The sequence below is a fragment of the Nyctereutes procyonoides genome, unplaced genomic scaffold (genome assembly GCF_905146905.1).
Source record: "Nyctereutes procyonoides isolate TBG_1078 unplaced genomic scaffold, NYPRO_anot_genome, whole genome shotgun sequence".
Classification (NCBI taxonomy): Eukaryota; Metazoa; Chordata; class Mammalia; order Carnivora; family Canidae; genus Nyctereutes; species Nyctereutes procyonoides.
Window position 1 is genome coordinate 31,805,005 of NW_026575139.1, and position 24,462 is coordinate 31,829,466.

The window sequence follows — 24,462 nt, forward strand, 5'->3', positions numbered from 1 at the left end:
GTGGTAATAAATATATTAAGTGGAGTTTTTATTTATGTTTTTTTAGTTACATTAAGAATTATTTTTAATAAAATAATTTATCCAGATATAGAGGGTTCTTTCTATAAGAGGGTTTAAACTCTGTTCCGTTTTTTCTTTTTTATTAGTGAGGACAGTGTTATGTTTTGCAAGTAAACTTTCTATATCAATCTTCTTCTACTCAAAGTAAGACATGCAGTACAAAATTCAAGAGTCAACAAAGCAAAGGTTTTCAAGTATTTTCATTTTTCAGATTTTAGTCTAAAATACTTATGGGTATTTAGCAGAGCAGATGGCTCAAAAGGCTAAATATTTGTAGCTTAGCACTTTAAATAGAAACTATACCCTTTATAATAGAATAACTATAATAGAATGATTTCTGTGACAACAGACTGTTCTTATGTAACTATTTTGGGGTAGGAAGAAAATCTGTTTAATTTTAACAGTTTAAAATAAAAAAGAAAGCATTTCAAATTAACAGTGCTTCAATTTCTAACTTGAATTTTATATTACTGTTTTGGGATAAAATTCAAAAATGAATATAAAATAGCTAACAATTGGTTTCCTATCACCACTATCATGTCAGTATACCATTTCAGACAAATTTCACCATTTTAAATGCTCTTTGGAAAATCAGGAATTACTTGGGTATAGCCAGGGCAAAGAGTTTCAATTCCACTTCTTCATAAAGTAACAACAAATCCACATAAAAGAGTTCTAAAGTTTGTTAACTAAAGTTTCTGACTCCCATGAGCAAAGATTCTAGAAAATCTAATGAGTTGTCTTTTTTGTACAAGGACAGATCAAGATATTTAGTAAATAAAATATACGTTTTTAAAAATTTATTCGAACATATGGTTAGGATAGCTGGAAACTAATGAATTTATAAAAGAATACAAGAAAAATAGAGGCAGCAATCCAGACAGTTAAATATTCTGTGGTTAGTATTTGCTGAACCCTAAAGGCACCTGCTGCCGTGTGTATGGCCTACAGTTTGGGCATTAATTGTCCCATTTTCTTTTTAAGATTTTATGTATTTATTCGAGAGAGAGAGCAAGAGAGCACAAGCAGGGGGAGCAGCAGAGGAAGAGGAAGAAGACTTCCCTCTAAGCAGGGAGCCTGACTCAGGGCTCAATCCCAGGACCCTGGAATCATGACCTGAGTAGAAAGCAGATGCTTAACTGACTGGGCCATTCAGGCACCTCAAGAGTCCCATTTTTAAAGGCTCAGAATTTAGAGTTCAATCTGGATGCAAAGCCATATTATTTAAATTCTACATATAAGAATTCCCAAATCGTAAATTATGAAAAACAAAGAAAAAGCCAAACAGGGAGATCATAGAACTGCAGGTCTGTCTGCCTGAGATCAGTGTAGAATAGAAAGATACAAAAAGAGAAAAAAAGACTCCACTGAGAATTAATAACTACAAACCAGACTAATGCAGGTTTATGGCCTAAATTCATATCGCTCAAAAATCTGGTGGTTCCAAATTGGTACTACCTCCACATGCACTGGCGAATCACATTTCTTGCAAAGGAATGAATTCCACATATTCAAAAGTCACCAAAACAAAAAACTACCAAAAGAAGTATATGTAGAAAAATCAAACTACAGAATCTGACCTGAAAATACAATAAGTATTAGAATTATTAGCTAATAATAGGCCTAGAGAAAGTACTAAATATAACAAAGCTGTCTAGGTACCTAAAGGAGCAAGAAAAAGAACAGCAAATAAAGCCCAAGGCCAGCAGAAGAAGGGAAGTAATAAAAATTAGAGCTTAAATAAACAATACTGAAATTTAAAAAAACTATAGAACAGATCAACAAAACTAAGAGCTCGTTCTTTGAAAGAATTAACAAAACTGATAAACCTATAGCCAGACTAATCAAAAAGAAAACAGGACCTTAAATAAATAAAATCAAGAATAAAAGAGATCACAGCCAACACCACAGAAATACAAACAATTATAAGAGAATATTATGAAATATTATATGTCAATAAACTGGGCAATCAGGAAGAAATGGGCAAATTCCTAGAAACATACAAACTACCAAAGATGAAACAGGAAGAAATAGAGTTTAAACAGACCACGGCTAACAAAACATCCAAATCAGTAATGAAAAATCTCCCAACAGGGTAGCCCCAGTGGACCAGCGGTTTAGCACCGCCTTTGCCTTCAACCTGGGTGTGATCCTGGAGACCCGGGATCGAGTCCCACGTCGGGCTCCCTGCATGGAGCCTGCTTAGCCTGCTTCCTCCTCTGCCTGTGTCTCTGCCTCTCTCTCTCTGTGAGTCTGTCATGAATAAATAAAATCTTAAAAAAAAAAAAAAATCTCCCAACAAAAAAAAGTCCAGGATCACAAGGCTTCCCAGGGGAATTCTACCAAACATTTAAGAAGAGTTAATACTTATTATTCTCAAATTGTTGCAAAAAATGGAAATAGAAAGAAAACTCTCAAACTCCTTCTACAAGGTCATCATTACCTTGATTCTAAAACCAAAGATCCCACTAAAAAAGAGAATTACATGCCAATATCCCTGATGAGTATGAGATGCCAAAATTCTAAACAAGATACTTGCAAATCAAATCCAACAATACATTAAAAGAATTATTACCAAGATCAAGTGGGATTTATTCCTGGGGCACAGGGGTAGTAATTCAATATTTGCAAATCAATCAATGTGATAAGAACCAAATATGATCCTCTCAATAGATGTAGTAAAAGCATATGACAAAATACAACATTTATTTTTTTTATTTTTAATTTATTTTTATTTATACAACATTTATCAAGAATACTTGATAAAAACCCTCAACAAAGTAGGTATGGAAGGAACATTCCTCAACATCATAAAAGCTATATACAAAAGACCCACAGCTAATATCATTCTCAATCGGGAAAAACTGAGAGCTATCCCTCTACAGTCAGGAACAAGCCAAGAATGTCCACTCTTACCATTGCTATTTGACATAGTACTGGAAGTTTTGGCCCTAGCAATCAGACAACAAAAAGAAATAAAAGGCATCTGTGTCAGCAAGGAAGAACTACTAACTTTCACTATATGCAGACAACATGATATTCTATGTAAAAAACCTGAAAGAATCTAAGAAGTGCTAGAACTAGAACATGAATTCAGTAAAGTTACAGGATATATATCTATGAAGAGAAAATCTGTTGCATTCCTATACACTAATAGTGAAACAACAGAAGCAGAAATCAAGGAATAGATACGATTTATATGGCAATTGCATCAAAAACCATAAGGTACCTAGGAATAAACTTAACCAAAGGGGTAAAAGATCTATACTCTGAAAACCATAGAACACTCATGAAATAAATTAAAGAGGACAAAAAGAAATGAAAAAAGCATTCCATGCTCATTGTTTGGAAGAACACTGTTAAAATGTCTATACTACCCAGAGCAATTTACACATTCAGTGCAATCCCTTTCAAAAACCATCTTTCACAGAGTTAGAACAAATAATCGTAAAATTTATATGGAACCACAAAAGATCCTGAATAGCCAAAGCAATCCTGAAAAGGAAAAGCTGGAAGCATCATGAGTTTGGTCTTCAAGCTGTATCACAAACCTGTAGATACCAAGACAGAATGATACTGGCACAAAAACAAACACATAGATCAATGGAACAGAATAAGAAACCTGGAAATTAGACCCACAACTATATGGGCAATTAATTCTTGACAAAGCAGTAAAGAGTAACCAGTGGATAAAAGACAGTCTCTTCAACAAATGATATTGGGAAAACTGGACAGCCACATGCAGAATGAAACTGGACCATTTTCTTACATCATACACAAAAATAAATTCAAAATGGATGAAATACCTAAATGCAAGACAGGACTTTGGCCACAGCAATTTCTTACTAGACACATCACCAGGGGCAAGAGAAACAAAAGCAAAAATGAACTACTGGACTTCATCAAGACTTCTTTGCTTTGAACAGTGAAGGAAACAATCAACAAAACTAAAAAGGCAGCCTATGAAATGGGAGAAGATATCTGCACATGACATATCTGATAAAAGGTTAGTATCCAAAATCTATAAAGAACTTATGAAACTCAACACCCTAAAAACAAATAACCCAGTAAAGAAATAGGCAGAAGACACAAATAGACATTTTTCCAAAGAGACATCCTGATGGCTAACAGGTACATGAAAAGGTCAATATCACCACCTCACATGGGTCAGAATGGTTAAAATAAACAGTACAAGAAACAGCCAACTGTCGGTGAGGATGCAGAGAAAGGACAATACTCTTACACTGTTGGTGGGAATGCAAACTGATACAGCCACTCTAGAGAATAATATGGGGATTCCTCAAAAAGCTAAAACTCAAACTCCCCCATGATCCAGCAATTGCACTACTAGGTATGTACCCAAAGGATACAGGAATACACATTCAAGGGAGTACATGCACCCCCATGTTTATAGCATAATTATAAACAACAGTCAAACTACGGAAAGAACCCAAATTCCCATCAACTGATTAAAGGATAAAGAAGATATGGTATGTTATATATATATATAAAAAACTGAATAGTACTCAGCCATAAAAAAAAAAAGAAATCTTGCCAATGCAATGATGTAGATGGAGTTACAGTATATTAGCTAAGCAAAATAAGTCACTCAGAGAAAGACAATTACTATATGATTTTATTCGTATGTGGAATTTAAAATGGATGAACATTCAGAATGGGGGAAAGAGAGAGAAAGGGAAACAAATCATGAGAGACTCTTAACTATACAGAACAAAGAGGGTTGATGGAAGGGAAGTGGCTAGGGGAAGGGATAGATAGGTATTAAGGAGAGCACTTGTGATGAGCACTGGGTGTTATATGTAAATAATGAACCACTGAATTCTACTCCTGAAACAAATATTGAGCTGTATGTCAACTAATGAGAATTTAAAACCCCCCAAAAAATATCTAAATAGATAAATTAATATATTTTACTAGATTTAAAAAAGAAAGAAAGAAAGCAGGGCAGATTTTAAAATAAGCATCCAGGATACCCATGAATAAAACATGTAAAAATATTTTAGGATTGGGCAAAAAATGAAGGAGAAGGAAGGAAATCAGACATAGTTGAAAAAATAATCTATAAAATGGAAGACAGGTCTTAAGAAATGACACAGAATGCAGCAAAAAGAGTTAAAAATTCAAAAGAAAGGCAAAGAGATATGGAGAACGGTTGAGCTAATTATGAATACTATAAAAGTCCCAGAAGGGATAATAAAGAACAAACAGTAAAAGGTCTTTTATGGGATCCTGAAATGTCTTTATGCTCTGGAAGCATAAAGGCAGGAACATATTCAAAACAAAAAATTCACAATAAAAAGCTAACTCTGTAGTACACGACTTCCATGGACTATTAAATTGTAGATGCCCAAACTTAACCATGTGTACACTAAGGCAATCTTCACTGATTGTCTACTATGAAAATAAGGTTACCAAATACACTAACAAATCTAATAATTCATCAAATGGTGCAAAAAAAAAAAAAAAGCCAGCATGTATAATAGGGACTAAGAATTAAGATAAAAATGTAAACATTAGTGTTTACTTCCAATCCCCAAATCTACAACATAGTAATCTTTATTCCTTTGATCCTCCATCCATTTGCATTCCATAAGTTGAAAACAATACCTTAAATATCACTTCAAGGAGTCTTCAGTATAGGGTTCCCATAAATAAGAAATCACTTGTCTTCTATAATGAAAACTATGCGAGCTCTGGAACTGGATTTAAATGCTAGTTTCACCCATTGAGATGTATAGCCTTGAGCAAAATACTTAATTTGACCTTTGGTTCCTTGTCTCTTAAATGGGAATATCACTCAACTCAGGACTGCTGTATTATTATGCATGTATTAAATGAGATTTAAAAATAATGCTTATAGGGGATCCCTGGGTGGCGCAGCGGTTTGGCGCCTGCCTTTGGCCCAGGGCGCGATCCTGGAGACCCGGGATCGAATCCCACATCGGGCTCCTGGTGCATGGAGCCTGCTTCTCCCTCTGCCTGTGTCTCTGCCTCTCTCTCTCTCTCTGTGACTATCATAAAAAAAATAAAAAATAAAAAAAAATTAAAATAGCACTCTCCTTTAAAAAAAAAATAATAATGCTTATAACCTGGTAAGCACCCAGAAAATATTACTTCTCATTCTCTATTCTTCCATTGTACTCTATACACCAGTTACAAAAAGAAATGTTAACTAGAGTGACTAAGACAAGATCTCCAGGAAAAGGTCATCAAAAATGATTAAAATAAAACTTGAAGCAATTAAAAAAAAATCCAATATTGGCTACATGAGAGAATCCCAAACTTTCTCATTTCAAAGTGCCTTTAGTGTCTCAGTAATTTTTCATGGTATTCCCAAGTCAAAAGAACTACAGTTCTGTAGCTTACTTTTAGCTACTTTTTAAAAACCACAAAAATTTTTTAAGAATTTATTTCACTATTAAGTAAGAACTGCTTCCTAACGGATAGGTGTATCTGTTGAGCCCTGTACATATTCTAAAGCCTTGGAATCTTTTTTTGTTTTTTTTTAAGATTTTATTTACTTATGTGAGAGAGAGTGAGAGAAGGCACAAGCTAGGGAAAGGGCAGAGGGAGAGGGACAAGCAGACTCCTGCTGATCAAGGAGCTCGACTTGGGGCTTGATCCCAGGATCCTGAGATATGACCTGAGCCGAAGTCAAGATTGATTAATTGACTGAGCAACTCATACACTGGAAACCTTGGAATTATTATTTAGTGCATGTTAACCAATGCTATTGAGAACAAATTAGCTAAAATGCAACTATTTCCAGAGATCAAAAACTATTCCGGAAACAAGTTTTTAAAAAACTACTTACGACTATTTTAATATTACTTTTCTTCTGTCATTTAAGCTTTGTGGCCTTTCATATCTTCTAAATAAGCCTTGGCACACTAACTTTTTTGTCTGCCCACACATCATCCTCCCCCAATATTTTCTTTTAAAAACAATACCAGAATTTCTTACTTCTGACTAAGATAGAATGTAGACTGGATTTTCCCTACTGACTAAAACAACTAAAAAAGTCAGGCAAAATATGTAAAGCTATGGTTATTTAGATAATGAAACTCAAGCAGTGATGGACAATGATCCTAGAGAGATGGGAAACAGATTAGACTTATGATTATCCTGATTTTAAAGCATTGAGAGAATTTCCAGTTCCTGGAAAGGAGAAGAAACCAAGGTGCAGCCCAGCAGACTCTGCATTGAGGAGACTGAGAACAAAGGAATCACATTTAGGCCACAAGCCCAAATCCTATGATAAATCCCTATTAAGTCCTTATCACAGCACCCCAGTTCGTCTGGTATACATCTTTCCTTGCTGCAGCAATCAATATGCTTATCAATATTACATAAAGTTGGGATTTTTAAAATTAACTTAACCAAGAGTGATATAGTACATGATATTCATTGTGACTGCTAGCTAGTGGGCTTTCATAAATTAATGTTCTGGCAAAAAATTCAAAAGGTTTTCATTGTTTTTATAATCTTGATGGGAGATCAGACCAGAATTGCAGTGTATATTTTTTTTAAATGCCCATAAGAATCTCTTGTTCCATACCAAAAGAAATAGTCACTTTTCTTTCTGAGAAACCACTATCAGTGCCCATAAGACATAAGCTTTATTTTCCATATATTTCATCTTCCTCACTGTTGCTAAATTGATCTTATATGCAAATTCAATCATATTACATCCCTACTTAAAATCTCATACGAGTTTAACATACAATAAAAGCAAAGATTGTAGGTGTTGTGTTTGATAAGTACTGACAATTATACATACTTGTGAAATGGCACCCCAACAAAATATATGATATTCCCATCACCCCAGAAAGTTTCAACATGAACCTTTTCAGTATACTTCCTCTTCCCCAGATAGTTATTTTCAGATTTTTTTTTTAAAGATTTTATTTAGGGATCCCTGGGTGGCGCAGGGGTTTGGAGCCTGCCTTTGGCCCAGGGCGCGATCCTGGAGACCCGGGATCGAATCCCACATCGGGCTCCTGGTGCATGGAGCCTGCTTCTCCCTCTGCCTGTGTCTCTGCCTCTCTCTCTCTCTCTCTGTGTGACTATCATAAATAAATAAAATTTAAAAAAAAATAAAATAAATAAAGATTTTATTTAGGGGATCCCTGGGTGGCTCAGCAGTTTAGCGCCTACCTTTGACTGCCTCTCTCTCCTCTCTCTGTGGCTATCATGAATGAATGAATGAATGAATGAATGAATGAATAAATACTTTATTTATTTATTCATGGAGAGACACACACATATAGAAAGAGAGAGAGAGAGGCAGAGACACAGGTAGAGGGAGAAGCAGGCTCCAAGCCGGGGAGCCTGACGTGGTACTCAATCCTGGGTCTCCAAGATCAGGCCCTGGGCAGAAAGAAGGTGGCGCTAAACTGCTGAGCCATCTGGGCTCCCCAGTTATTTTCAGATTTATAGCACCATAAATTAGATGACATAATCTTTTTTTTTCATAACCTTCGCATTTTTCATTTGTTTGGTTTGGTTTTTAAGATGAGATTGCAACTTTCTACACATAAATCAGATATTTGTACATATTTTTTCACAGATGGAGCAGTAAATTGCTTAAAGTGATTTGTGAGCAAGTCTAGATTTTTCTCTAGGCTGTCTGTGTAGCTGATCCATATTTTCTAATAATAACCACTAACTTTTATGAACTATCTGACTTCATAAGAGGAAACATGCTATATAAATGCAAACTAGTACTAACATAAAATCATATCATCAACCAGCACTTTGAGTATTCATTCTCCAGTCAATAATTATGAGATTCTGTAATATCTTTGGAAAAAGACTGCAGAGCAAGTGTCAGTAGGTATAGAATAATATAAAAAAGATCCATTACTAGGTTGATTCGCTCATCACTAGTAGTAAAAAATGTACTAGATCTTCATGAGAAATCTCTAACACCATTATCTTCTAATTAGGATTTATTGTGAATTTAATTAAGTTTTGCCTTTTATGAATTTCAAAATTTTTCTACTTCTGCCGTTATGCTGCTACTGACAGACAACCTCCCGAGAGCTGGGAGTGTTAATTATTCCAAACTTTTCTGGCATAAATCTAAAAAGAAAGCACTGTAGTACACGTTTAAGAATAACGTATTTTTATTAATTTAACAGACAGTTACAAGGCATATTTGACTTGTCTTCCAAAGAAGTGTTTACTTTGTGGTGGTGATAATTTATATTCTCTAATTTTAAAAAGGTTTAGCAGTAGCTGTTACTTGTATGTCTTTCATTTGAAATAGCTAATTTAGAGCTGATGATGATACTAATAATTACAATACTAAGGACCAAGTTTAGCAACATGGTATATACTGTAAATGTTAATGTAAGGTAAAAAAATTGATAGTAAGTTGTCAGAAGAACTTTACTGACCTGTTTAAGTGCCAGGTATGAATTACATGATGATCCTGTGATTCTGTGATGAACATTTAAAATTGAAATATTTTCTCCTAAAAAACCTACAGCAAAATTTTAGTCTAACAAAAAAAAAAAAAAAACTGGATTCAATATTCTGTATTTACATAATGTATTTACAAAAATATGTAAGAATGGGATAATTAAAACAATTTGTCCTTTTCACACTTAAAATTATTTACAACTCAACTACCACAATATTGTTTTCTAATGAATGCAAAGAATGAGAGGAAAAAGATAAGAATTAAAGATCCAACTAAATCAAGACCTAAGAAAGTAACTACATACACCTTAAGCTTGATAGTTGTACAACATTTAAGCTTACTAAGTGTCTTAGCTTATACTGCCATAATAAAATACCATATATTAGATGGCTGAAACAACAGAAACGGATTTTCTCACAGTTCTGGAGAATGAAAGTCTAAGATCAGAATACCAGCACAGCTGGGTTCTGGTGAGAGTTTTCTCGTATTGTCTCACCACCTTCTTGCTGTGTCTTCACTTGGTTGCATTCTGATCTCAGTCTTCCAGCTTTAATGCTAAAGTATACACTAGGCAAAACCAATCAGTACATTCCAACCCCTTGCCAAAGTGAGATCATTTCAGTCATGTTACTTAAGCCAGCCAATACAATCAGAGTGAATTTATGATCTTTCATGGGGAATTCAGAGATATAAAAGCTTTTTCTTGATCTCAATAACTTGAAATTGCTGTCCACTCTGTCAGCCTGAAAGAGGGCAGAGTTGAGAGAAGTACGAAAAGTAAACGAAGTCAATCAATAACTAATCAATCAAAACAAAAAACATATGGAACTTTGATTAAACTATATTAAAGCCTATCTAGAGATGTGTTAAATTTTGTAAACCAATGTATTCATTTTATTGTTTAAGCCAATTTGAGTTGCATTTTGTTGTTTTCTAGATGGTAAAACCATAGTAGATTAACTTTCTCTTAGAATGATAATCTAGAAAAATCTAAAGATTCAAACTGTCACACAGAAGCTAAACAAAAGCAACTTGACTAACAGAAAACAAAACCATTCTTTTATCATGCCATACACAGTTTTCTGATTTACCATTTATCACAAAAACTGTCATATAATTAATTGATTATTCATCTACTAAGCAATACCAGCAAGGGATGGAAGTACCAAATTTGTAGTATTTGTATGTTTATATATTTACACCCTATGGCTTAAGGTGTAAATATATAAAATGTCATATCCTTACTTAATGCCTGTCAGTTTTTTCACATGCCAGCAGACAAATAGAAAGCAATTATTAACCCTTACTGCAACATTCTGGAATTGTGCTGATAATTCATTTTCCTATCTTTGACAGTTAGAAGGGTCCCTGATATCAGGGCTCTACTCAACAAATAGACTAAAGAGAACCCAACACTCTGAATTTGCAGGAAAGTAGTTTACAGTAAAATTTATGAAGTTCTGTTTTACATTTCATCTTAGGAGTTGCTACACAATACAAAGAAGGCTGAGACAAAAAGTAGAATTCATTGAATTTTTAACCCATATGTTGTGCAAATATTTGGCAATGGATTCATATGTATACTTCCCCCCCTTTTAATTGATCCTATTTTAAATTTGAACATATTCTGTCCATTGTTCACTTGCCTACTTACATTTTTACAGAATTGCAAATGTAGTATGTGCATATTATAATTGTGCTTTTTTTCAATTTTTTACGTATTTCTTCCTATGATACTGCAGTATTCATAATTATAAATTTTAATGGTTATGTGATGATCCACTAAACAAATCATCAGTAATTTAGATGGTGATCTATATTTACATATTGTCATATTTAATATCAAAATTTTGGAAATAAAAGATAAATTGATAGAAATTTTTGGATTATTTCTTTAGGATAAATAATCAAAAATAAATTACTTTTTAAGATGTATTCATTTATTTGAGAGAGAAAGAGACAGAGAAAGAGCATGAGCTAGAGAGGTAGAGGGAAAGGGAGAGAAAACCTCAAGACTCTGCCCTCAACACAGAGCCAGACACAGGGCTCCATCTCACAACCCTGAGATCATGATCTCAGCTGAAACCAAGAGTGAGAGGCTTAACTAACTGCACCACCCAGGTGCCCTAAAATTAAATTACTGAATCAAATCATAAAATCGTTTTATAACTCTTTATAGAAATGCCAAATTTCTTTATAAAGTTGTACGATTTACATGGCAATCAGTAATATCCAATACATCAATTTTCACCATAGTAGTACAACTGTAAACATTTTCTGAAACTCAAGGAAAATTTCTGAAAATATATACTGTAAGAGGATTACCAGAATGCTTCTTAAAAATGCAAATTTAGGGGTTTTGCCCCAGTCTAATAAATCAGAATCTCCCAGCTATGACCTAGGAATATATAATTTAATAAATTCTTAACATTGTACAATAAAATTTTCTCAAAAAGTCTGAGAACTATTCTAGTAAAGAATGTATACTGCTTTCCCAGAATATCTAAATAACTCAAGTTATAAAAAGTAATGATTGATAGCATCTATTGAATGCTCTCCACTTAGAATCTAGTCTAAGAGCTTATACTTGTATTATCTTACTTAGGCCTGAAAATAATCCTATGTAGTAGGTAAGATTATTATCCCAATTTTACATATACAAAAACTAAACCTCAGTGGCTAAGAAGCACTACTAAATGAAAAACATAGTATTTCAATCCAGGTTGTCAAGCTTTTCACTATTATGCTATATTGCCTCTCCTATGTCAATTATTTTCCCAATTACTACTCCATCCTAAATCATTTATTTCCTTAACAGATGTTCTACAGGTAGGCAAGGGATGAGATCTGATTAAACTGGCTACAGAAAATATAAAGCTGTGTATAAAATAAGGAGAGAAAATAAAATGTAGGGAGTATAAAATACAAAGAGAAATAATTTGCCAAAAACCCCCAAAATTTTTATGCATATACTGCTACTTTTATATTCACATATGTGTAAAAAAAGATATATTATGACCTAGTTAATGAGTAGCTGCTGAAAGGTGATGATGCACAGACTAAAATTAGATCCACTATAACATAACTCATATAACACAAAAAGTGCTTTGGAAAATAGAGTTCTAAGATTCCAAATCATGAAGACATTCTGAGATTTATAAACAAAGAGGAGCAACTTACTGTATGATTGATGACTAGAATCTACATGGTATTTATTTGTATTTATAGAAGCAATCCTAGTATTTCAACAACTTACTACAAAGATATCAATGAACTTTTGCAATAAGAATAACTTAGAACCAATGGTGACTTATGTGAGTAATATGTAAAGTATATACAATAGAATTAATACTCTCCATGCTTTTCTGGATCCATTCCATTTCATCTACGCTACTGTCAGTTAATCATCCTTAGAATGACAACTGTAAACATGCATTACCTGCTCAAAACTTATCCTGTCATTTAAGTCCCTTCCTCCAAGTTTGCCATTCCTTTCCTATTGCTCTGAACATTCATTACTCTCCAAACAATTCTTATTCTTTTTTATAACCACAATTGTGCACCTGTAATCCAGCTTATCTCTGGATACTGATGACTCAAATACACTCTGCTAAATGAAATATCTGGCATAAAGGAGACTCACTCTCTTTAAAATACTCTATACTTTGGGTGCCTGGGTGGCTCAGTCGGTTAAGTGTCTGCCTTCAGCTCAGGTCACGATCTCAGGGTCTTGGGATAGCCTACGTAGGGCTTAGCAAGGGATCTGCTTTTCCTTCTCCCTCTGCTCCTCTCCCTTGCTCATGCTCTCTCTGTGTCTCTCTCATGAATGAATAAATAAAATCTGATACAATGAGGCATTATATATTATCTTCCTATATAAATTAGTTGAGAAGCATACTAAATGACATGGAGATCAAAGGCAAAAGGAAATGTAATAAAATTAAATTTTCTTATTAATTAAAGCCCACTGATTAATACTTGAGAAAGGCACAGTATGACATTCCTCCAGAACTCCCAAGTGTCTTAATGTTAATGCCTTGCTAGAGGGACAAACAACCTTAGACTGACCATAGCTAGGTGTCCAGGATCTTGCAAGTCTTCTTTACCATATAAAAATCCTTTTGGAAACTTCCTTTGTCTCTACACCTCCAAACTTAAAAGTATATAATCAATTGCTCCTCACAAAATCAGTGCAGGTATTTCTACCCACAGAGCCTGTCCCCATGCTTTACTATAATCACCTCTTTGGCACCAAAAGTATCTCAAGAATTATTTCTTGACTGTTCTTGACTGTTCACTCCTGGAACCATCAAATGACATCATTTTGGTGTGCAAAATGGGGCCTCAAGTCTTCTCATCTCCACTCTGACCCTCAGTGCAAACTTGGGTGAGTTCTTCCTTTTCCTTTACTTGCATTTCAGGAGCTTTTCAAGGAGTCTTACTGGAACTTTCAGGTTAATTGCTCAGGCTGCAATCCTCTAGTATATGGCTTCTCTATTGGGAGGAATTAATAGCCTGCCTTTTGCCTGGAAGCTATTACTCTAGCTGGAATGGCAAAAAGACTCAGAAACTTGATGCCCTCTCCTTATTCTTTTTTTTTTTTTCTTCAAAAGATTTTATTTGTTTGAGAGAGAGAGAGAGAGTGAGCAAGAGAGAGAATGAGCACAAGTGGAGGGAAGGAACAGAGGGGGAGGGAAAAGCAGACTTTCCACTAAGCAGGGAGCCCAACCTGGGGCTGGATCCAAGGACTGAGATGAAGGTAGACACTTAACTGACTAAGCCACCCAGGTACCTCTCTTTATTCCTGTGATTATACAAAGTTGTCATTCTTGGGCCAGCCACCTAAGTCATTAGGACTGCTGTTCAATCTTTAGAGTCCCTTGTAAGGCTTCCTCCTCATTGGTCTAATGTGATCCCCTTTGCATCTCTGGAAGAGCCACTTCTGACCACAAGAACTCCACTGGGAGCCAGCAGAATCCAGTACCCAAATGAATTAAGATCCAACTGGGGACTGCTTCCGAGGGGTATCGGTTGTAAGGAATACACGTGTTGGCATGTCACTTTGCGCATGATGGAGTTTTATCTTTACTGTTTTACATCAATGTCCTCTACCAACAACTTAAATTAAAAATTGGGTAATTTCCTCTTGTAAAACTATTCTAGTGTTTTCCATGGGTTAAAAATGGTGAGTTCTTCACAGAATGGCAAGGTAAGGCAAAGCAAAGCACAGTGTTTCAGTACATTCAATGGCACTGACTTTTAGTCTAGGATTCAATGCGAAAGCAGGGGAGGGGGCGAAGAGAGATGCCAACATCCCTCCTATAAGGCAGGGTGATCATTACAGTGATTTCGTTCGAGGGACACCCCAAGTTATTTTGATACAAGGAACTTCTAACATATCCTGCATGGGATGCCACCTGAGAGTAGGAGGGGATTTTTGTGGTAGTAGACCATCTCTAGGCTTCATTTCATGTTCCCAAGGACTCTCCTTTGGGATGCCTTTTAACCCAGTAGAAACAACTTGGATTATAAAATTTAAGGGAAAAAGAAAACTGATCTTTTGTAACACTCCATGTCCTCAGTATTCCTTAGGAGAGGAGGAAAAACAGCCCAATAATGGGACATGGAACTTTAATATGATCTATCAGTTAGATCTCTTCTGCAGGAAGCAGAGCAAATGGACAGATACCCCTTATGTCCAGGCCTTCATGGCTCTAGATCACAACCCTGACCTAAGGGCCTCATGCAGGATTTTGGCCACTCACCAATCTAAAAAGCTTTCTGCTGATATATTGGATGATTGTCTAAAACAGGCCTCCTCCAAATAAACCCAGGTTGCTGTAGGAAACACAGGTCATTCCTGATGAAGGGACTCCTAACTCTCTCACTGTTCCTCCTAATATACACAGGTTACTCTAGCTGCATATACAGGCTTGTCCTTCATTTATTTCCCCGGTTAATGGCGTTGATATTTGTAGCCAATTATCTCTGGTTAGTCTAACTCAAAAAGGGGGCGTTAAGGAATAGTCTGTTCAGAAACCCTTCTTCTTCTCTGGCCCGACTCGGACTGCCTATTTCTGTATTCTGCTTGTTGGTGGAAAGAAAATCTGTCTTTTTATCTGCCCAGATTGATGAGCTTTAGGACCAGAAGTCCTCTTTGTCTGCCCTTTGGATTTTTGTCAGCCTTCAGCCTTCCTTTGGGGACCTCCCCTTTGCTGCCTCCTTCTCCCCCTCCTGTTTCTGCACCACTTGGGTGCAGCCTGGCTCCTATACCATCCCCAGTGCCACTGGCACTGGTGGCTCCTTCTCTCCTCACTGTCAAGGAGTGAAGAGCACACCCCCTTGGACTTATACACCCACTTGAGATTTCCCCACCAATAATACTCCAGGGAAAAACTGACAATGGAAAACAAACTGACTTTTAAGTAGACCCACATGGAATATATATAATTCAGTATTTAAACTAATTTAAGTTTGTTGGATTAAGATATCTTTAAAATTATCAACATTAAATATAAAACTTTTATTCTACCTAGGTTTACTAAAAGTTAAAAGTTCACGATCTCTGTTGCAATTTGTCAGCAAAAAAGTGACTTAAAATGATGGTTAATTTTGTCTGTCCCAAAGTTTTCAATGGTAATTATTAAAATAGCTTTCAAAGTATGGTAACCTAAAATGTTAAAGTTTTGCTTCAATGATAAATTGGATTGAGTTCATTGGACATCTAAGACGTTTCCAAATGAGATAAAATACTAAAAGCACTGATTACTGAATGTAGGTTTGTGCTTTTAGCTTCTTATTGCAGAGAATCTGAAGATACTTGGGTCTGTTGGTAAAAACGCTTTGTGCTTTATTAAAAGATTGTATACTACAGAAAATACTACAGAAAAACATGTTTTAAAATTATGAAATGTATTCATAAATTTGCCATCTAAAGAATTCTGGTGTAACAGTTCAAATTGTTTACTACTTAGTTTTCACTGGAGATGAAGGTTTCTAAGAGTTAAAAGTCTTCTGATAATTCTAATTAAGATTGGTAGAAATACGGAAAGCAATTCCGTATGTAGAAACATTATAAAAGGTTTATTAAGGGAAATCTCTGGAAAGGAATTTTATATGTGGTCAGGACTAAAGTTGAAATTAATGCATTTTAAAGTAAACTGGTGGGCAGCCCAGGTGGCTCAGCGGTTTAGCGCCACCTTCAGCCCAGGGTGTGATCCTGCAGACCCAGAGTTGAGTCCCACATTGGGCTCCCTGCATGGAGCTTCTCCCCCTGCCTGTGTCTCTGTCCCTCTCTCTGTGTCTCTCATGAATAAATAAATAAAATCTTTAAAAAAATAAATAAATAAAAGTAAACTGGTATAAGACTGAAATTCTGCTCTTCTGTTAAAAACACAAAGTTTTAAATTGAACTCCAATTAAAAATATGTAAAAAATAATAATAATAAAGTACTATTTGGAAAAAAACACAAAGTTTTCTTGGATTGTTGGTCTCATCTAGACAAGAAAACTGTAAACAAAGGTTTTTCTCTATCTTATCTGTCTGGAAAACCAAAGTTTCTATGTTTTTGTCTTTATAAGGTCTTTGATTACTTAAGATAGTTAAAACTTCTCAATATTAAAGGCGCTAAGTTTGCTAACAACTATATAACCCTACATATTTGCCTTTGGACTCTTATTGCCAACTTGGTTAAATAAATAAGTTTTAAATTTTGTAATAATCTATAATACTATTTAGGCATGTGCTTTAAACTTTCCAGCATTTTTAACAAACTTCCCTGGAGTTTGAATTGTAAATAAAGTCTTTTCGAGTAATAAGGCCTTTTTATTTGGTATGTTACTCTGGAAGCACTGTTAAACAAATAATAAGCCTTCTGTTATATTTGGGTAAATACTATAACTATTCTAGAAATTACATGCAATTCATAAAGTTTTAATATATTTTTGTTTGAGGCAATCACTTGATATTCTGTTTATTGAAGTATTATGTATCACAGGAATAACTGGATTTCCTTGCCAGCTATATTATGACCTCTTATCAGATCTTTAACCGTGTCCATTTTTGAGTCTTTTGGCATTTATAGTTATTGTTCTTATTCTCTTGCAAAACATGTTTCATCTTCAAGGAGATTCATAAAAAGGGCTTTTGACAAAAACAGGTTTTTAATATCTTTCTATCATAAAACCAAAATTGGTAAAAATCCAGAACTAATTAAAAGCTGCTTTCAAACTCAACAAGAATTACTACTAACATGGAACTAAATGAACCGAGGAAGATGAACATAGTTTTTGTGACTTGCTTGAAACACTGGTGGTTCTTTAATGTTTTCTCTTCCAGATTAAGGAAACTTCCTCGTAAGATATCCATGACCCATGACTTACAGAAATATGATAAAATATCCCTTTGTGAACAGTTTGAAGCATTTAATTTTTCTCTCCATCTTAACCCTCTGAAACCAGAAATTCTCAGTAAATATTCTAACTTTCATGGCAATCATAGTTATCTGCATTAGTTCAGTAAGAATGGGTTCTTGTAACAAACCACACTGGAAATACTGGTTACTTTACCAAGGCTTTGACTGTAATGTCATATTTGAGAGACATGCATAGAGTCAGATATGGCCATACAGCATTAAGAAACCAAGGCTGGGGATCCCTGGGTGGTGCAGCGGTTTGGTGCCTGCCTTTGGCCCAGGGCACGATCCTGGAGACCCAGGATCAAATCCCACATCGGGCTCCCGGTGCTTGGAGCCTGCTTCTCCCTCTGCCTATGTCTCTGCCTCTCTCCTTCTCTCTCTCTGTGACTATCATAAAATAAAATTTAAAAAAAATTAAAAAAAAAAAAAAGAAACCAAGGCTGACTTTATGAAGCATGTAGGCAGGAGAGCCCCCTGGAAATGCTGGCCTGATACCTTGCTTACAGAGTTCCCAGCAGCCTTAACAGGTAAGTAAGGAATGTCACTTCCTGGCAGGTGCAGGAACCTCAGGATATTTGGGGAACATCCAGAAGAGGAATTCACCCAAATCTACAGGTACTACAGGCATGTCTGATGGCAACTATTTTGGCTTGGCTTCTGGCCTTGAGAGACTACTAAAAGTTCAATTGAGATTCCTTATAAAAGTTCCATCAAAGCAGATTTTAAAAGATCTATATGATCAATATCTATTCTTGGCACTCACCAAGATGTAAATAATGAGTCCAAGTTTATTAAAATTGGACTTGTTTTTCAAATGAACTAGTCTTGATTCAGCTATGATAAAAATGTGATTATATAGAGAAAATCTGTTTCAGTAACCCATCTTTTGTAGATACTAGATTTTAAGTACTCATTAAGCACACATTTTAAGCACACATTAAGTTTGTAATGTGCTCCAACCATTAACTTATATTTTTCTTTCGTTTACATAAAGGTGCCCCTTATTAATTACCTCATTGCTTGCTGAGCAAAGCAGAGTATCCGATGGCTAACACCACTTGCTTTAATGTGACTGTCAAAATGGCATTAGATATTTTAACTGCTATACAAGATGGAACATGTGCTATCATAACAACAAAATGTTGTATATATATTCTAGCTATCACAAAAATGTAACAGAACTAGCCGCACTTCTGCAGAAGAACGACGCCGGACCCATGCCAGAACCATGTTTCGCAACCAGTATGACAATGACGTCACTGTTTGGAGCCCTCAGGATCCATCAAATTGAATATGCAGTGGAAGCTGTCAAACAAGGTTCAGCCACAGTTGGTCTGAAATTAAAAACCCATGCAGTGTTGGTTGCATTGAAGAGAGCACAGTCAGAGCTTGCAGCTCATCAGAAGAAAATTCTCCATGTTGATAACTATATTGGTATCTCAATTGTGGGACTTACTACTGATGCTACACTGTTACGTAATTTTATGCACCAGAGTGCTTGGACTCCAGATTTGTATTTGACAGACCTCTTCCTGTGTCTCATCTTAGACCCAGATACCAACACAACGGTATGGCCGGAGACCGTATGGTGTTGGACTGCTTATTGCTGGTTATGATGATATGGGCCCTCACATTTTCCAAACCTGCCCATCTGCCAACTATTTTGACTGTAGAGCCAGGTCCATTGGAGCCCGTTCTCAATCAGCTCATACTTACTTGGAGAGACATATGTCTGGGTTTATGGAGTGCAATTTGAATGAACTGGTTAAACATAGTCTGCGTGCCTTATGAGAGACACTTCCTGTAGAACAGGACCTAACTACAATGTTTCCATTGGAATTGTTGGTAAAGACTTGGAGTTTACGATTTATGATGATGATGATGTATCTCCGTTCCTGGAAGGTCTTGAAGAAAGACCACATAAGGCACAGCTTGCTCAACCTGCTGATGAACCTGCAGAAAAGGCTGATGAACCAATGGAACATGAAGTCACAAACCAGTCTATATGTGTATTATCAAATATGTAAGAATGCAGGAGCCCTTACTGATGACAGTAATCTATACTTTGAACCAAAAGATGCAGTGTGGTCTTCTGGTATGTTTTAAGAAATCAGTCCAGATGTGTTTTTCCCAAGTAACTTGTCTGAACCATATAATGGTGTGCATTTTTCTTTGGGAGGGTCTATATAATCATTTTCTAGAAAGTATAGTTATCAGTACTAATGTTTTTATATGAAGAACATAGTGTCTTTGTGGTTTTAAAGACAACTGTGAAATAAAATTGTTTCACCTGCCAAAAAAAAAAAAAAAAAAAAGTAACAGGACTGCTAAAAGATATAAATATTCAAATTGACACTTTAAATAAACTCTCTCTCTTTCTCTTAGTGATTGGCTAAACTCTTGGACTGGAGGAAGATTTTGGTCAGCTATCAAAGGCCTTTTTGACTGGGCTTCTTTTTCTCATAATAATAACTTTATTTTGTTGTTACTCTGGTGTCTCCCTGCCTGGTGCCAAGACTCCTTCACTGTCAACAGATGATCCCTCTACTTAAGAAAGTTCATTTACATTGTCTACCTTGGGTTCAGCTGTCTGTCTTAATGTTAAGTCCTCGCTAGAGGAAAAATCAACCTTAGATAGGCAACTGCCAGGCTTCCAGGATCCAGCAAGTCTTCTCTTACATATAAAAATCCTTTTGGAAACTTTCTTTTCCTGTGCCCCTCCCAATTTAAAAGTATATAATCCATTGCTCCTCACAATCCCACTGCAGCTCTTTCTACCCAGGAGTCCTATCCCAATGTTTTTACATAACTACCAATTTTGCACCAGAAATGTCTCAAGAATTTTTTCTTGACAGTTTGTTCCTGGACCCCACATCAAGTGACATTATTAAAGTAATAATCTCATGATTAACCTCACTGTAATTCTGTAATCTGTTCCTTTTAATATGTTTCAATCCATCTTATAAATTACTTCATGTTTGGATCTCTGTGTCTAAGAAATTATTAAAAGTCCTACACATGTTCAGCTTTCACTAACTTAAAATCATTAGAAAGTTGACACCTGGGCGGCTCAGCAGTTGAGCATCTGCCTCCAGCTCAGGGCATGGTCCCGGAGTCCTGGGATAGAATCCCGAAGCAGGCTCCCTGAGAGGAGCCTGCTTCTCCCTCTGCCTGTCTCTGTGTTTCTCATAATAAATAAATGAATGAATGAATGAATGAATGAATGAATGAATGAATAAATAAATAAATAAATAAATGAAATATTTTTTAGGAATATCACTGGAAAGGCTTTCTCAATATAAAGTATTAGTGATAGGGACCTTCCTACTAAATTCTACTGGAAGAAATACAGGTTGGCCATGTATGTAATTTTTAGTAGTACTCATGTAGGCCTACTTATTTAACATTTAAAAATATAAAATGACAACACGTTGATTTCCTCTAATAAAGAAGAGCAGTCAAATCCAAGGAAATGTGGCCCTCTCTTAGACTCAGTTTAAAGGATCCATAATATGACACTGTGACACAAAAATTACTTTGAGCTAAAGCTATTTGAGTTCCTGAAATTACTTCTCTATCTTAACGCGTTGTCTTCCAAAAGAACTCAATTGTCATAAATCTGCTCCCAGGAAAGAACTCTAATTTTCTCAGAAGAAAAGCAAACTGCACACCAACACAGACATTGTCATAAAACTATCATTATCTCCAGTATGTTCTCATAAGGGTTCATTTATCTTTCTAAAGTCATTTGTCATCCTATAAGTAACCTTTCTCCTCCCTTTTTAAAAAAGTGATTTGTTTCCCCAAAGTGTTCTTCTCCTCACTATCCCCTATTAAGATGTATATAAGGCCCAAATCCTAACACCTATTTGAGTCACATTTCGGTGTGAACTCAAATATATATCTGTCTTTCTCAGTTTAATTTGCAGACAACCAAGAATTAAATTAAGAGGATAAGGAAAATTTTTTTCCTCCCCAAGACAATAAATTATAGCTATATATTTAAACCTCTATATTTTCTTATCATGTTTTATTGCATATTAATGATGTTAAACATATAAAATATTGATTTATTTCAAAGCGAACTGTTTTATCTTGTAAATAAATGCCCAAGAACAGGTTGAGCACTCTGTCTTAATATGGCTCAATTTTTATCAACTCCAGGCAGGACGTATTATACTTTTACCAGAATTTTCAGATATATAATGAAGTAACATTTTACTTACTGTATGCCCTCTCAAAATATTTCCAAAACTTCAACCAAGAGATTGAACAACATTGCAGGTTTTTCTTTCCTTTTTCTCTCTAATTCTATTATCCTCATTATTGGAAGGAAAAAGGAAGGTGAAAAGACAGGTAAGAATGACACACAGTCTGTTGGGCTATTTTCTAAAGAAAGCTATAAAGCTTTGAGAGGACTCTAAAAAAACTAAGAAAGAACAAAAATCTTAATGCCTTTCAAGAACCATTTTATAGATCAACTTAAGTGCCTTACAATGTTATTAAGCACTTTTATAATTAAATCATCTAAATTTGAGTGCATGTTTTTCAAAATCAGTTGAAAATCTTTCATCAAAGTACTCAATAAATAGAGCACCAAAACTTCAGTTTTGAAACTTGTTAATGAATTGCAATCAATGAAAACAAAGACTGTAGAGGAAGATGTTGAAATTCATCCTTTCAAAAGCAAAGGAGGAACTGAATAACTTAAGGAATAAAAGCTCACACAGGATACAAAATTTAATTTTGAAATGGTATCCTTGTGCTCCATAATACCTTAAGTTGTAAGAAGAGTCTTTTCGGTGAAGCTACCATTTTCAAATGAAATTGCTATATTTATATTTAGCAGAGGATTGAATAAAATTGAAAAGGCCTACAATTTTGCAACATCTTACGTGATGAAACATTCCGAAGAATCATAGACACAAGTTATCTTTAAAAATTTTACACCTAAAAATATTTGTCAAAGCAACAAATGAATGGAAGAAAAAAAAGATCACCTAGAGGAAGATAACAGGTGATTTATTTTTAAAGAAGACAATTTTAAAATTGCACTTCTTAATAAAATATCATGATACAATATTATAAATTGATATGGTAAAAAAAAATGCCTGAAACATGCAAAATTATTATTCTGCTTTTGTTGCTTTTTACAATGTTATGATAATATGAATAAAAATTATAACTGCAACATTGAAGTATATGCATATTTGGTTTTTTATGTTATTTCTATGACAGATTTTCAAAAAGTTTCAAGTAAACTGGTTTTACAAGTAAACCAATATAAATCCAATTTGTTAGTCAATAAATATTTCAAAACAGATGTCCCTTTTCTCTCTCAAACATAATGCTGTTAGAAATGACAAGTTATCTGTTTAGTCTACTTATAAACTGCCTGACATTTATCTGACTGCAATTCACTAACCATTGGACAGAGAGAGACACCAAAATTACACTGCAGGAGATTGTGGTAAACAAACCAGAAGTGCCTTAAAACTCAGTGAAATGTTGCATTTCAAAAATCAACATTATGACTCTTCTAAGATAAACTGCAGGAAACGTTAAAATTCTGGCAAAGAATTCAACTGTGATCTTATTATTAACAGTTCATTTTGAGTACACATTCTCTAAAGTCACAAACTACTTTCAAGAATACCTCTTATAGGGACACATGGGTGGCTCAGTCAGTTAAGGATTAGCCTTTGGCTCACATCATGATCCCAGGGTTCTGGGCTCAATTTAAACCCTGTGTAGGGCTCCCTGCTTGACAGGGAGCCTGCATCTCTCCTTCTCTTTCTGTACCATGCCACTACTTGTGCTCTGTCTCTCTCTCTCCTGTCTCTCAAATAAATAAATAAAATCTTTAAAAAAAAAAAAAGAGTACTTCCTATAGTCACATATTATCACATGTAAAAAAAAAAATGACATCAACATAAGCATTTTTATTACATAAATATTTGAATAGCAAAAGACTGAACATATCCAACTAGCCACCAATACAGGATTGCTTTCATGAATTATGGCACAACCATAGTACAACATGCAAATCAGCTATTAAAAAGAGATAGGTCTATTTATGCTAATATTGAAAGATCTCTGACATAAAATGTTAAATAAAAAGAACAACATGCAGAAGATGATACATTTATAAGTGTTTGTGTTTATTTTTCCTGAAATATATATACACATATACAGCCATAAGTACAAATATATGTGTAAAGGTGTGTATGTATCCATACACTCACATTTATGTGTGTGTGTGCATGCCTGTGTGTTGGCTGGGCAGAGGTCTTGTATGTGAGTGTACTCTTTAGTAGCATCGTAAGTACATATGACATACTATCAAAAACTTAAATAAAAATATCTAACAAAAATCTTTCAGTGAACATTTGTTCTACTCCAGAACAAATTAAATCCAAGGGCAATAGGAGAATTGCAAAAAGTTTTTTTAAAGATAAAAAAATATATAAATCAGATTATAATGGAAAAATGCAAATCAAAACAAGATAGAGCATACCTATAATATTACTGTCAGAT

General features: G+C 35.0%; 1 protein-coding gene and 1 pseudogene across 5 annotated transcripts in view; one reads left to right on the forward strand and one right to left on the reverse strand.

The window, feature by feature from the left end:
- Window positions 1-24,462, reverse strand: part of GPHN (gephyrin) — a 636,471-nt gene that overhangs the window by 427,336 nt on the left and 184,673 nt on the right. The window lies entirely within an intron of this gene.
- Window positions 19,154-19,952, forward strand: LOC129496303 (proteasome subunit alpha type-1-like; annotated as a pseudogene).